We start from the raw sequence: 12340 nt of genomic DNA, 5'->3' as shown, positions 1-12340 counted from the left end.
AAACCTAGAACTTAGAGGTTACTTTTATGCTAGCCTGGGCTATGCAGTTGGTTCAGAGACAGCCTGTAACACATAGTGAGACCCTGTCTCAAAAAGAAAAAGAGGAGAAGAAAGAAGTGGAGGGAGGAGGAGGAGGAAGAGGAAGAAGAGGAATGTAACCAGATAGCAACAGTTTAGAGCACCACTGTCCCATCACGTGGAACAGTGATGTATTATAGGACCCATAGCCTAAACTCTGGTAGAAACCTTAAAAAATACTCCCCTTCTCCATTTCTCAGCCACCTCAAGACCATCTCACTATGCCAGATAATATATTCATCTTATTAGTCAAGAACTGAGCATAACACAGAAGCACTTGCAGGGGCCAGAGGTCATATATTTTGAGGATGAAGTGAACCAAAAGCGAAGTTTTCATGGTTTACTTCCATTTCATGCCATCAGATTGCGTTAGCTCATCTACACTCTGCCTTGGTTTTCCCTCTTACTATTCAAACACTATTCGTTTTCTTTTCCTGTAGTAAAAGAAACGTATTTGCTCTATTTAGGAAAAATATATCATTGTATTAATAACTTTATACTAAAATCAAGCTCCAGCTAATAAGACTTTATACAGCTGTTTATAGCAGTTTAGAATTCTCCCTGCTCTTCCAGAGGACTAGAGTTGGCTTCTCAGTACCTATGTCAAGTGGCTTACAACTGCCTGGGAACTGCATCTCAAGGGAGTCCAATGATGTTTCTGTCCTCTGTAGGCACTGCACACATGTACACACACACACACACACACACACACACCATTGCACTCATATAGACACATGCAGAGCGAGACAGAGAGAAACAGAGGGGATAAATCCTTTAAAAGTTTTTGTGTAACTTCTACACGTTACAGATACCTACAAAACTTAAGTCCGCATTATAAAATCAATCAGCAAAGCTACTTCAGCAAGACATCTACGTAAAATAGAAACATTTTGTGAGACTTGTAATTTCTGTTAATCCAAAAATAAGAGTTGGCTTTCCTCCATCTTGGTCTTCAGCGGGTCTCTGAAAACATTTAATGTACTGTACGTACAACATGGATTTTTCATGTAAAGGGGATTCCTCCTCATCTAAGGTTTGCTTCTGTAAACCTCTCCTAGACCATGAATGTACATGAATATTTGGAGACACCGTTATCAGGTTACTTTTTCTGTTCTTTTATCTGAAGATGAGGCTCTGCTATGACTACATAGATTATGTATATAATTCATTGGAAGCTATTATTTTATTTTTATCCCTCTTATTACACAGTATGCAAACTCCATGACTCACTCTCCTACCCACCTATAGATTTATTAGCCCCCCTCCCAACAGGGTGTAGCATAATATAAGGCACACAATATGGCTCAATAGCCTTGCTAAAATAAATTACTAGGAAAACCACCCTTTTTCTATATCATAGAGAGACCAAGTACCCAGGTAGAAATATTTAAGCACAACGTTGTATACCTGCAGTCCCAGCTACTCAGGAGACTGAGGCAGGAAGATCCCTTGAATGCACAAGTTCAAGACTAGCCTGAGCAATACAATGAGATCTTGTCTAAAAAGCAAAACAAAACATGGCCAATGAGATGCACTTGCCACCAAGCCTCATGACCTGAATTTAATCCCTGGGACCCACATGGTGGGAGGAGAGAGCCAACTCCTGCAAGCTGTCATGCACGTGCATACACATGTTCCTTCACATGTGCACATACGCGCACACACATCAAATAAACAAAACAGCACTGCATGCAAGTCTTTCTTTTACTGCCTTGCTCTCACTTCAACTCTATTCCTGCTTTATTTCTACAATAAAGAGAAACACAGAACTCAACTAAAATTGTGCCAAGCAAAATAATAAAATTGACTCCCCAACTATCTTGGTGTGCTGCACCCACAGCTACCTTTTAAACCCAGGTGACTTATGGACTACCAGTAGATGTGTGCTCAGGGAACAGCCATAATATTTGCCTAAACAGAAGAAAAATAGGTAGGTAAATCTCAGGGGTAGAGGACAGGTAGAGAATAACAATGCATTTTCTAAGTCAAACAGAAAGACCGTTAATTTGTCAGCCAATCTGCCATTTTCAATTGGCCTGTCCTCAGTCTCTCCCTGTATTGGCAAAACTAACAGAGACCCAATTGTTGACACCAAAGTCCACTCCAGCTGCAGAGAGGAGATCTACTTTGAAGGCCACTGTTTTTCCTTTGCCCAGAAAGTTTGGTTTGGGGAACCCAGAACTTTCTTCAGTATTATTCTCTCCCATTCAATCACTGGTGAGCATCTTTATCATCGAAGCACATCAGCTCCGGGTTCTATCAGCTTTCGGAGCATTTCCAGAGATAGCTAGAACACTTAACCAGCCATAATATAACACAACATTCCTTTACTGAAAGCAGTATTTTGGGCTGGAGACATGGCTCAGTGGTTAAGAGTATATATTGCTCTTGCAGAGAACCCTAGTTAAGTTCCCAGCACCCACATCAGGCAGCTTCAGGGAATTTGATACCTCTGGTGCAAAAGATCCCTTAAAGTTTCAATGAGATATTCAGTCTTCAGTTCCCGTTCAGAAAGAGTAGATGATATCATGGCACAACTGTAAAAGCAACTACCACCTCTACCTCTGAGGCAGATGCAGCAATGTGTTAAGGTATTACTTCCTACCATGCAATAAACCCTGGATGTCTACTAATCAAAAAGAATTACAGAGAAAAAGGACAAAGGGCTAATATGAGGGGTGGATAGCAGAATGAATTTTTAGTTTCATTCTGCCTTGTATGTAGTAAGTAACGTCATAAGACACAAGAAATTTTAGTTCTAAAAATATATTCCATTTGTTAAGTACCTTAGCAGTGCCTATATACATTTTATTTGATAGAATTCTAACCATCCTATGATATTTAGTATCATCTCCCTTGTCTAGATGAGAACACTGAGGCTCACGAAAGTTAGTGAGTGACTTGTTTCCTGCCATACTATTAGGAAGTTGAAGAATAAGGACAGGTCACAGCTCTGTCTCCAAAGGAGATTAATTAGGATGCAAAGCCACCTGGGCAAGGCAGAAGACCCAAGTTCAACTGAGTAAAGACTCTTCATGAGAAAATATATTCAATCCTCTCATAGATCCAAGTCTTCAGTGGATCTCCTCCCTGGGATCATATCTGTGTGTTATACATTTCACAGAACTCAAAAAAAGAAAGACCTCCTTGGTGTCCTCATAGCCCTGCAGTGGCAAAATTCTACTGTAGCTTTAAATGGAATCAACACGAAGATAGATCTTAGTAATGAGGTAAGCAAATTTTGTTTCTTAGCAGATAGTAACGATGCCTCAAACCCAAAGCTGCTGCTACATAGAATTCAGTCCTTCCCAAATCTTTAGCCCAAGTTAAAATCTTTAAATCCAAATGAAGCCACATCTTGCCTTATTTATTTAACTCTACTGGGGAAATCTGAAAATCACAGCATTTCACAAAGAACAAGCCACATCTTCAAACTCATCACAATTCATCTACCAACAAAGAGGAAAACACCACCTCAACACTAGACCTGCAGTTTTCTTTAAAAGGGGAGGCAGTGGGGGGGGGGGAAACTAAGCATAGTATCACCCACTCTTATCCAAGCACTTGGAAGGCAGAGACAGAAGCAGGCAAATCTCTGTGAGTTCAAGGCCAGTCTGGTCTCCATAGGCCATATCTCATTAAAAGAAAAAGACAGAATAAATAAATAAATAAATAAATAAATAAATAAATAAATAAATAAAATAGTTAACCTACCAGGGTATTGTTCCCTGCCTGCCCCCCCCCTCCCCATGCACATACTCCAAAGTTTTTCTCATTGTTCCTTAACAAATCTACACTTACTGTGCTAAAAATGATCAATTTTTACATGTTTTATGAGGAAAGAGTTGCTACTGCTTTAAAAAATATATATATTACAAGAGCTTACTGGAATTTTGGAGACAGAAACAGAGTTACGTTTTGCTCTTGACCAGAACACAACTTTAGGTCGCTAAAAGAACATTTTCAACATAAAAGACCATTTTAAAGTTATGAACAGCAAGAAAGGCTATGATTTAGAAAGAGGACGATTTCCTACATTTTACAGACTGGCATGAATAATACCTGGCTCATATAAGAGATCATATAAAATACTGCCCTAGAATCCCCTAGTGACAGAAAGGTAAATTACTTATTTCCTCCCTCTTTAGCTATCCTGGCACTAAAGATTCGAGCAGACACAGACTCAGACTGACTTCCAATGCTAACATTAAGAAATTTCCTTTCTAAAAACTCCCACTGATCTAAGTGCCCCCTCTTCCTTCACACAGCCATCCTCCGTGTTTTCTCCCCCTTCCTGTCCAATTAGTAGCAAGTTTCACTCTCTCTAGTCTCTCCATTCCCCTCTAGTGTTCATGTCCCCATCAAAACTCAACACAGAATTCTTGCATGGCTTCTTAAGAGGCTAGCTGACCCTGGGAAAGCTCTATATATTCAACCCAATCCATCCCAGATAGCTCCACCTAGAATTCACAAGCCAGTGCAAATGTAGTCCAGTCAAATCCTGATTAAAGTCTCTTTTTGGTGCCCTTAACTCTACTGTTCAATTCTGGCCCAAGGCTCTCGGGTTCCTGTTCTTTATCCTGTTTGTTTTGCTCTGGAATTTCTATTGCTTACCTCCTTATATCTAGGATTCCTCCAGCTTACAGACTGGAAAAACTGGTGTAGTCCCACTTTCTCCTATTCTCCTTTCAAGATGGGACCAAGACTCCCCTTTCCCATTCAGAATCTTGACATTCATCTGGATTTGCTAAGAAATGTTTCAACTTAATCCCAGCTATTCTGTTTCCTGGGTCCTCCCATAGTAGTGACTATCAAAAACTAATCTTTACACTCCTCAATCCCAGCTTTGAACAGCATCTGAATGCCTCTCTCCTTTGGTTCTTTAAATGATCTGCTTTTCTTTCACATTGTAGGGTTTTGTTTTATTTTTTATTTTTTCTGTTTCAATGCTAAGGCTTGAACTCAGGTCATCATACATTCTAGGCAAGCATTTTACATGCCCAGCCCACATTGTACATTTTAAATTCTTAATATGGATACTACCTCTCCTTCTTTATGGGTAAATAAATATATTCATATTTCTTTCTAATGCCAGTTTCTTCCTAGACTATTTTTATCCAAGATCTTCTTTCTTACTCCAGCCTTAGCAATTCTAGTACTAAACTGTAGAGAGCCCTAAGGGTTCTTTGAACTTTCTTTGGAAAACATTACCCTGGAGGTTTCAACTTACTGCTTTCTTCTTAGTTAGACCTGACACGGGAACAATGATGCTCATCTTCATCTTCCTTCCCCCATTCCCTGCCCTACGGTCCCCTCTTCCTGACTTCTTTTGCCTTCCTTCTTTCTAGTGGTAAACCTCTTTTGCTCCTATGATTCTGTTTCTCTCAGCAAAGCTCCTCCCTAAAGCTCACAGCACAGATTAATCAAGGCTTGAGATCCTCTGCCACCTTCACCAAGCATTTCCTTGCCAGGGTAGGGAACTGTATCATGAATAAGGCTCAGATACACACCCCCAGAGAAACCTCGAAGAGGTTTCCCAAGAGCCTCGAAGCCAGTAAGAAAGAAAGGGAATCTCCAGGATGCCACATATCCTCTCTACCAGTCCTGGCAAATCAAAAAAATAGCCAGATCCAGAAGAGTGCCTTGGTACGGCCCCATTTCTCCTACAATGTCCCTCTACTTTGAAAACAGCAAAGCTGGCTAGGACTCACTTAGCTTTACCCTGCCCTATTCCAACAATTAGCCGTCCCTTCCTTATTGCTGTTTTACAGAACCAGTCTATTCAAGCCAGACTTCTGCATCTCTTCCCCTTCCTGTATCAACTAGGTATCTAGCTCTCTTCATCTCTGGGTCAGAATGGAAAGGAACCTACATACTGTTTCTGCAAAGCTAGTAAGAGATTCAGAGGGTTTCGAGACAGGGTTTCTCTGTGTAGCCCTGGCCATCCTGGAACTTACTCTGTAGACCAGGCTGGCCTTTTAACTCCAGAGACTCACCTGCCTCTGCCCACTGAGTACTGAGATTAAAGGTCTGTGCCTATAAAGAGTCAGACTTTCAAAAGTCAGTTTAAGAGTGACTTTCCCTTGATTAGTTCATACCCACAAGAGTAAATTTCATTTTTTTCCGAGTGTCTATCTTTTCACTAATGCCTGCACTCAAGTGTACATGAAAATCCGTTAACAAAGTCCATTTTAGTGAGCTTTTATGCCAATCCCTGGGGGTTCCCATCTCCCAGATCCACCTCAACATAATCTCCTCAGGTGCAAAAACTACCTGCTACCAATATCCTCATGAACTACTCAAGATGCCCACGACAATCCTCAAGTGCATAATGGAACTTTGGATTCTTTTAACTTGACTCACCATGTCCCTATTGCTCCCTCTGTTTGGCTTGCTACTTTTGCTTCTGTCAAAATTTTACAGGTTCCTTCTCAACCTTTTACTGCCTTTTGGAGCCTCTGGGTTATTCTTGGTGTGGGATTATCTCTTTAATCCCCAGTGGAATCTTGTAAGTTTCTTTCCTACAGACTGTCATCTTCAGTACCACCAGGTGACATCACATTCGAATATCCTAAAACTCTGCCCAAATTTAGCTTTGACTATGCCACCTGCAGTCTCCCCAATAAGAAAGGCCCCTCACTGCTAACATTCAAGGACAAGACACACTAAACAGAACAGCGCTAGATGACCATTAAAATGGTAACTCCCAGCCATCCTTTGAATTTTATTATGAGCCTAATCAACTCCCAACTCCAAATTCATGCCCCATTTCTTTCCCCATGAAACGTTTCTGCAGTGTGATTCTGAGAAATAGTCTTCTAAGTTGAAAGACGCATGGGACTAACACTTGAAGCCTTCAAGTGTACCCCAGAAGTCTGACCAAAGCTATCTGCAGCTGCCCTCTACCCAGTGTCATAGGAACGACCTCCAAATCGCCTTGAGAGTATTCATCTGTGCCTTGCTTCACAAGCCCCCTTCCCACGGGCATGCAAAGAGCCCCCAAAACCCTGGGCTAGAAGAATGCTCGCCAAGTGAAGCCTGTCCTGACTGTCTACTCTAGAAACCAGCAAGAATAAGAAAGTATCACCACGTCGACAGTTTGATCAGGCAACCTTGAAATTTTCAAAACAATGCAACAAAAAACACAGTGCTTCTAATGGGGAGAGGAGGGGAAGCTTGAGCGGAACAGAAGGGCACCCCCAACGGCCTGTGGTGTTGGGCCTCCTGGGTTTGCAGCGTGCTTCCCTCCCGCCTTTCCCCTCGACCACATCTTTCGATACAACAATCTCCTGCACCTCCATAACACGAAAACCCCAGCCTTGGTGCGGCCGGCTCCTCCCAGCCTTGCCCGGACGTCCCTCCTGGCCCAGCCTTCCTCTCCACGGGACCCCGGCGAGGAGGGCCCCCTCCACCGTCCAGTTCACCCCTCTAACCCTTTCCTGGCTTCTGGGCGCCCCCACAAGGCTCTGTCCCAAAGCCGAACCTCCGGGAGCCAAGCCCACGAGGCCCGTCGCGGGACCCACCCCCCCCTTTCCTTCTCCCAGCACCTCGTCCTCCACGCACCGGGCCCCCGGGGCTCCTCTTCGTCGTCGTCCTAGCTCGTACCGCCCCCCGTCGGGGACTCCACCCCCAGCCTGCCCCCGCCCGCAGAAAGCCCCCCTCCCCACCGCGCGCCGCCTGCGCCCTCTGCCCCGGCACGGGACTCTCTTTGGCCTCGGTTCCCCGCCCAGAAGCGGCGGCGGCGGCGGCAGCAACGGCGGTGGCGGCGGCCCTAGCAGGAGCAGCGGCGGCGGCGGCAGCAGCGCCGCCCGGGCCCCGCCCCGCCGCCCGCCGGAGCCCCACGCCCCGCCCGCCCGCCCCGCCGCCGGACTACTCCCCCCGAAGACCACCACTAAGCCCCCCCACTCCCTGGCCACGATCCGCTTGAATCCAGCTCCGCTGGGCCTGCTGTCCATTCCTCACGCCCCTTATGAAGCAGGGTGGGGGAACCCTGGGGTTCGCGGCCATCCCTCTCCCTCCCTCTCCAAGGGCCAGGGGATTGCCCCTGATCCCGAAATCCGGCCCCGTAACCGGAGCCTCCCTCCTTTCCAGCCCTCTGCTTTCCTCCCAGACCCCTAGCCTCCAGGCCTGGCGCGAAGCGGGTTGAGGGCTTGCAAGCCAGCTGGGTCTCCCACCAGGCTTGCCGGGTTCAGTATGAATTGCCCCCATCTCATCCTTCTTCAATTTGAGCACCCTCCCAGCCTCGCCTGGCCCGGTAGCCCCCGCCCCTAGAGCGAGGGCAGCGGAGCTTGGGCGCTCCGAAGTCATCCCCCGCCTTTTTTCCAGGGACTCGGATAATTGCCCCTGCCCCCATCACAGCACTCCCACTCCCGAACCCAGGCCCCGCCGCCACCTAGGGGTACCCCTTACCCTATGGTTCCTGCACCCCAGAAAAGAGGAGAAAGCAACCCCGAGAGAGCTCCCGTCGCACCTCCACCTCTAAGGTTGGAGGGCATTTTCTCCCGGTCTCTTCAAGACTTCATCACGGACACCCCCCCCCCAAAAAAAAAATAACAAGCCCTTTTTCGCCCTGCCCTGTTGGCCAGGTTCCCTTCGGATCGTCGGATCCTTGGATCAGGGTTTGGGGCCAGGTACTTCCAAGACCATAGCCTCCACCTCCTTTTCTGTAGAGTGGGGTAATTCCTATGGTTACCCCCCCCCGCCCCAGGATCTACAGACCCCCGTTTCCATGGAGACCCCCGCCCAGCCGAGGAGAAGACTCTCTTGGATCCTGGTGAACAAGTCTCACCTGGCTAAAAGAGAAGGAGGTCGAGAAGGGGATAGGGCAGGGCAGGGATGGGGTACGAAGGTGGGAAGTGGAGGGGAGCTGTCCCGAAGGGAGGGGCGAGGACAGAGAGAGCTCCTGAGAGCTCTACGTCCGGGGACGCGAAGAGGACGGCGCCCCCGGGGGGCAAGCTGAGAAGCTAAGGGAAGAGGAACGGACAGGGTTGGGGAAAGGCTTAGGATAGAAAGAAGCGGGTGGGGGAATACGAAAAAGCCGGGGAGTCAAAAGGGGTGGAGGGGTTGGGGGAGAGAGAAAAAAGACGCACCTGTTCCCGGGTCGGCTCCGCAGGGAGGCTCAGGCCGCCACCCGAGCTCCCTCTCACCCTCTTTGAACCACCACCCGCCTAACACTGCCGGCATCCGATGCCCCCCTCCGCCCCTTATCGCTACCGACCTCCTTCTCCTCTCACGGCGGCGGCGGTCGGACTCTAGGAACTGAGAGGAAGAAGGGAGGGCTCAGCAAAGCGGAGGAGAGACAGAGCCACACACTGGCAGCGCGGCGGCGAGCGAAAGAGTGAGGGGGAGAGCGGTGTGTGTGTGTGTCTGTGTGTGTGAGCGAAGCCTGGTGGAGTGGGTGCTGGTCGCAGGGCTCGACGGGAAGTCGAGTCCAGCCTTGTTCGCGGGCGGCGCCAGCCAGCGCTGCGAGAGACTACAACTCCCAGAATGCGGCCTAGGCGAGGGGGGGGATGGGGAGGAGGAGGCGAAGGGAGGGAGCAAGCATGAGAAGGAGGGACTAAAGCTGGGAGCAAGCGGCGGCGAAGGGGGCAGAGCCAAGCAGCCCCGGTGACACTGGGAGGGGAGGGGAGAGGAGGAGGAGGAGGAGGGGATCGCAGAGAGAACCGAGCAGATTCCAGAGAGAGAGGCAGTGGTAGCTGTAGCAAGCTGGGCAAAAAGATAGACTCCCAAGAAAGGCGGAGGCACTCAATCCGCGGGGCTCCAAGAGCTCCACGCCCCCCACCCCGATGTCCCTTAGGAGGGAGGTTGAGGAAGGGAAATGATCTGGGTACTGAGGCCAGAGGCTTGGTTGCCTTCCTTCCAACGTTCTCCACCTTATGCCCCAACCTGACTTTCTCAGGCCACTAGTGCCAGAACCAGTGTGTAAATCACTCTTTGAACCATCCCCAGATCTCCCCTGCCCTGGTACCACAGAGCACACGTATTCAGTCCCCTTTTCCCAGGAGCCTAAGGGAGGCTCCCCTTGCAAGCAGGGTGTGACTCTTCCATTCTTCCCGCACCCCCCCCCCCCGTCGCCACCCTCCATCTCCTTCCCCGGAACCCTCCCCGAAGCAGGGGCTCGCCTTTCTCTCCCCACCAGGAAAGAGTCCTGGGGGCGACTACCCACCTCTACTCTTATACTGGGCCCCAACCCACCAGCATCCCCTTCGTCGTGTCCCCCTTACCGAAGTATTAGTGGGGGCGGCTGTAGTTGGACTAGTGTCTACTTTTCCTCTGACACTAGCTGTCCTTCACCACGCTGACCCTGTGGAAACACAGAGAAGCAAAGCACATTAATGCTCCCTTATCCCACCCTCCACGTTCGAGCCCCCACAGAAATGGTTCATAGTAAAGAGGTAGGTACTGGAAGTGAGCTGAGAGTAACTCCAGTCCTCAAACCACATTCTGATCATGAAAATCCAGGGATCCGTCCCTTTCCTTAAAAGCCATCAAAAGAGCTTGGATCGGGGGCTTAATTATCTAAACCCCAGGTCCACACCATGCCAAGCAACATTACCTGGCAGGAATAAGACACAAACTAGGCTGCCCCCAAGGGAGGGAAAGTGCAGCCCTCGACGCCTTCCACCCCTCCAAAGCATACCACTAGGAGATTCAGATGGCCAAGGATGAGAGGGAGACGGAAGGGGTGCTGGAGATTTGGAAGGATTGTGGTGGGGAAGGGTCCACCGACCCCGAAGAGCAGAATCCAGATGCTAAGAGGTGGGGTGGGGGGTGCGGCATATTGCAGACGGCGTCTTCCCTCGGTTTTCCGGGAATCGCCTGGGAAGCCCGTCCAACACCGGGAGTTGCTTACCAGTCAGTCCCCTAACCCCATTTGTGCACGGGAGGCGACCGGAGCCCAGCTGGGAAGCCCGGGCACAAACTCCGCGGAAGCTGGCCTTCGCCGCCGCCGCCGCCGCCGCCGCCGCCGCTGCCGCCGCCGCGCTGCCTCGGGCCTCCCTCCCTCCGCTTTCGGCCCCGCAGATCTACCTTCGCCCCCGGCCGAGGCCAGACCCCGCTTGCAACTCCACGCCCCTACTCCACCCCCTGCCCTCCCTCCCCTCGCCCTCTCCTCCCGGTCGGGCCCAGCCCCTAGCGCCGCCCCGCCCTAGCGCTCGGTCCAGAGCCCAGCAAGTGCCCCGAACTCGCCCCCCGCCCCCACGCCCAGGCCAGCCGGGCCGGGCCTGCTCTCCCCCCTCCCGCTGCGCCCCGCCCCCCGAATCCACGTCCTACTTCGCCACCCAACTCGGCCCGGTCCCGGTTCGTCCCGCGCCCACGCCGCCAGAGTCCGCGGTTCGGTCCGGTGCACGGTCACCCACCCCGCCCTTGCCCGGGTGCCGGCCTGCCTGCCCTCGGCAGCCCGCCGGAACGCGCGGTCCCTATCTGAGTCCGGCTCGGGGTGCCGGCCTCGGTCCTGGCGGCAGTGCAGCGTCTCCACGAGGGCTCGGATCACGCAAGATCCGAACCCGCGCAGGGTGGGGGCTGCGAAAAGCAAGTTTCTTTATCCTCCCCCCCTGCCCCCGCCGCAGGGCCGCGCCGTTCCCGCCCCCGTCACAGCGCCCCCTTCACCTGGGCAGAGCCCCCCGGCTGCTGTCGCAACTTTGCTCTTCTCCACACCGCCCGGGAAGCGGGCGAAGCGGGAGTAGGAGGGAGGTGGCGCGGAGGGGGGGTGCTGGGATCAGGCCGCTGGGCTCCCGGAGGACACGTGGGGGAGGAGGGGAAGGAGGAGGAAGAAGGGGGCGGGCCTGCAGTTCTCGGGGCTCCCCCCTACCAGCCCCAGGGAAGCCGGAACCTCGCTGGGCAGCCGCAGACCCCGCACTGGCCACGGGGAAGAACGGAGCCACCTTTCCCCAGCCAGTCCTCTGCTCCAGGAAGGGGGGGGGGGGGGTGCCGCAACGCCGTTCGGGGTCGGAGAGCGATCGTTTTCGCTCCTGGTTGATGTGTAACACGCTCTCCCCGTTTTGTTGTTGGTTTTTTTTTTTTCTCTTTTCTTTCTTTCTTTCCTTCTTTTTTTTGACTCGGTCTATGTAGGAGGGCTGGGGTCTCGCCCGAGGGGAACGCCCCCGCCAGACACCCCGCCCTTCCTCCGGGCCCCCCACTTCCCCACCCTTGGCGACCTCCGCGCGTGGTTCTGGCGCTCCAGCACTGAGGCCGCGCTCAGGCGCAGCCCTAGCCCGGGCGCCGAAGTGGGACAGGTGCTAGGGCAAGAAAAAATGCCCCGTCC

The 12340-nt window shown here is 51.0% G+C and overlaps 1 protein-coding gene across 3 annotated transcripts in view; it reads right to left on the bottom strand.

Annotated features, from left to right (window-relative positions):
* The window catches only part of Bcorl1 (BCL6 corepressor like 1), a 64966-nt gene extending 53203 nt beyond the window's left edge, over positions 1–11763 (bottom strand). The window contains exons 1-2 of one of the 3 annotated variants that reach the window (XM_021153041.2): positions 11686–11763; positions 10302–10381 (exon numbers count right to left, since the gene is read on the bottom strand). The gene's annotated coding sequence lies outside the window, so the exon portion shown is untranslated. Of the gene's footprint in view, positions 1–9295; positions 9568–10301; positions 10382–10930; positions 11033–11685 lie in introns of those variants that run through there. The other 2 variants (XM_029473519.2, XM_029473520.1) reach the window with 2 other exon arrangements.
* Between the last annotated feature and the right edge of the window lie 577 nt (positions 11764–12340).

This window comes from Mus caroli, unplaced genomic scaffold (genome assembly GCF_978045245.1).
Source record: "Mus caroli unplaced genomic scaffold, Mus_caroli_1 scaffold_5, whole genome shotgun sequence".
In the NCBI taxonomy this organism is placed as follows: domain Eukaryota; kingdom Metazoa; phylum Chordata; class Mammalia; order Rodentia; family Muridae; genus Mus; species Mus caroli.
The sequence above is the reverse complement of the archived record's forward strand: the minus strand, read 5'-3'. Positions and strand labels throughout refer to the sequence as shown.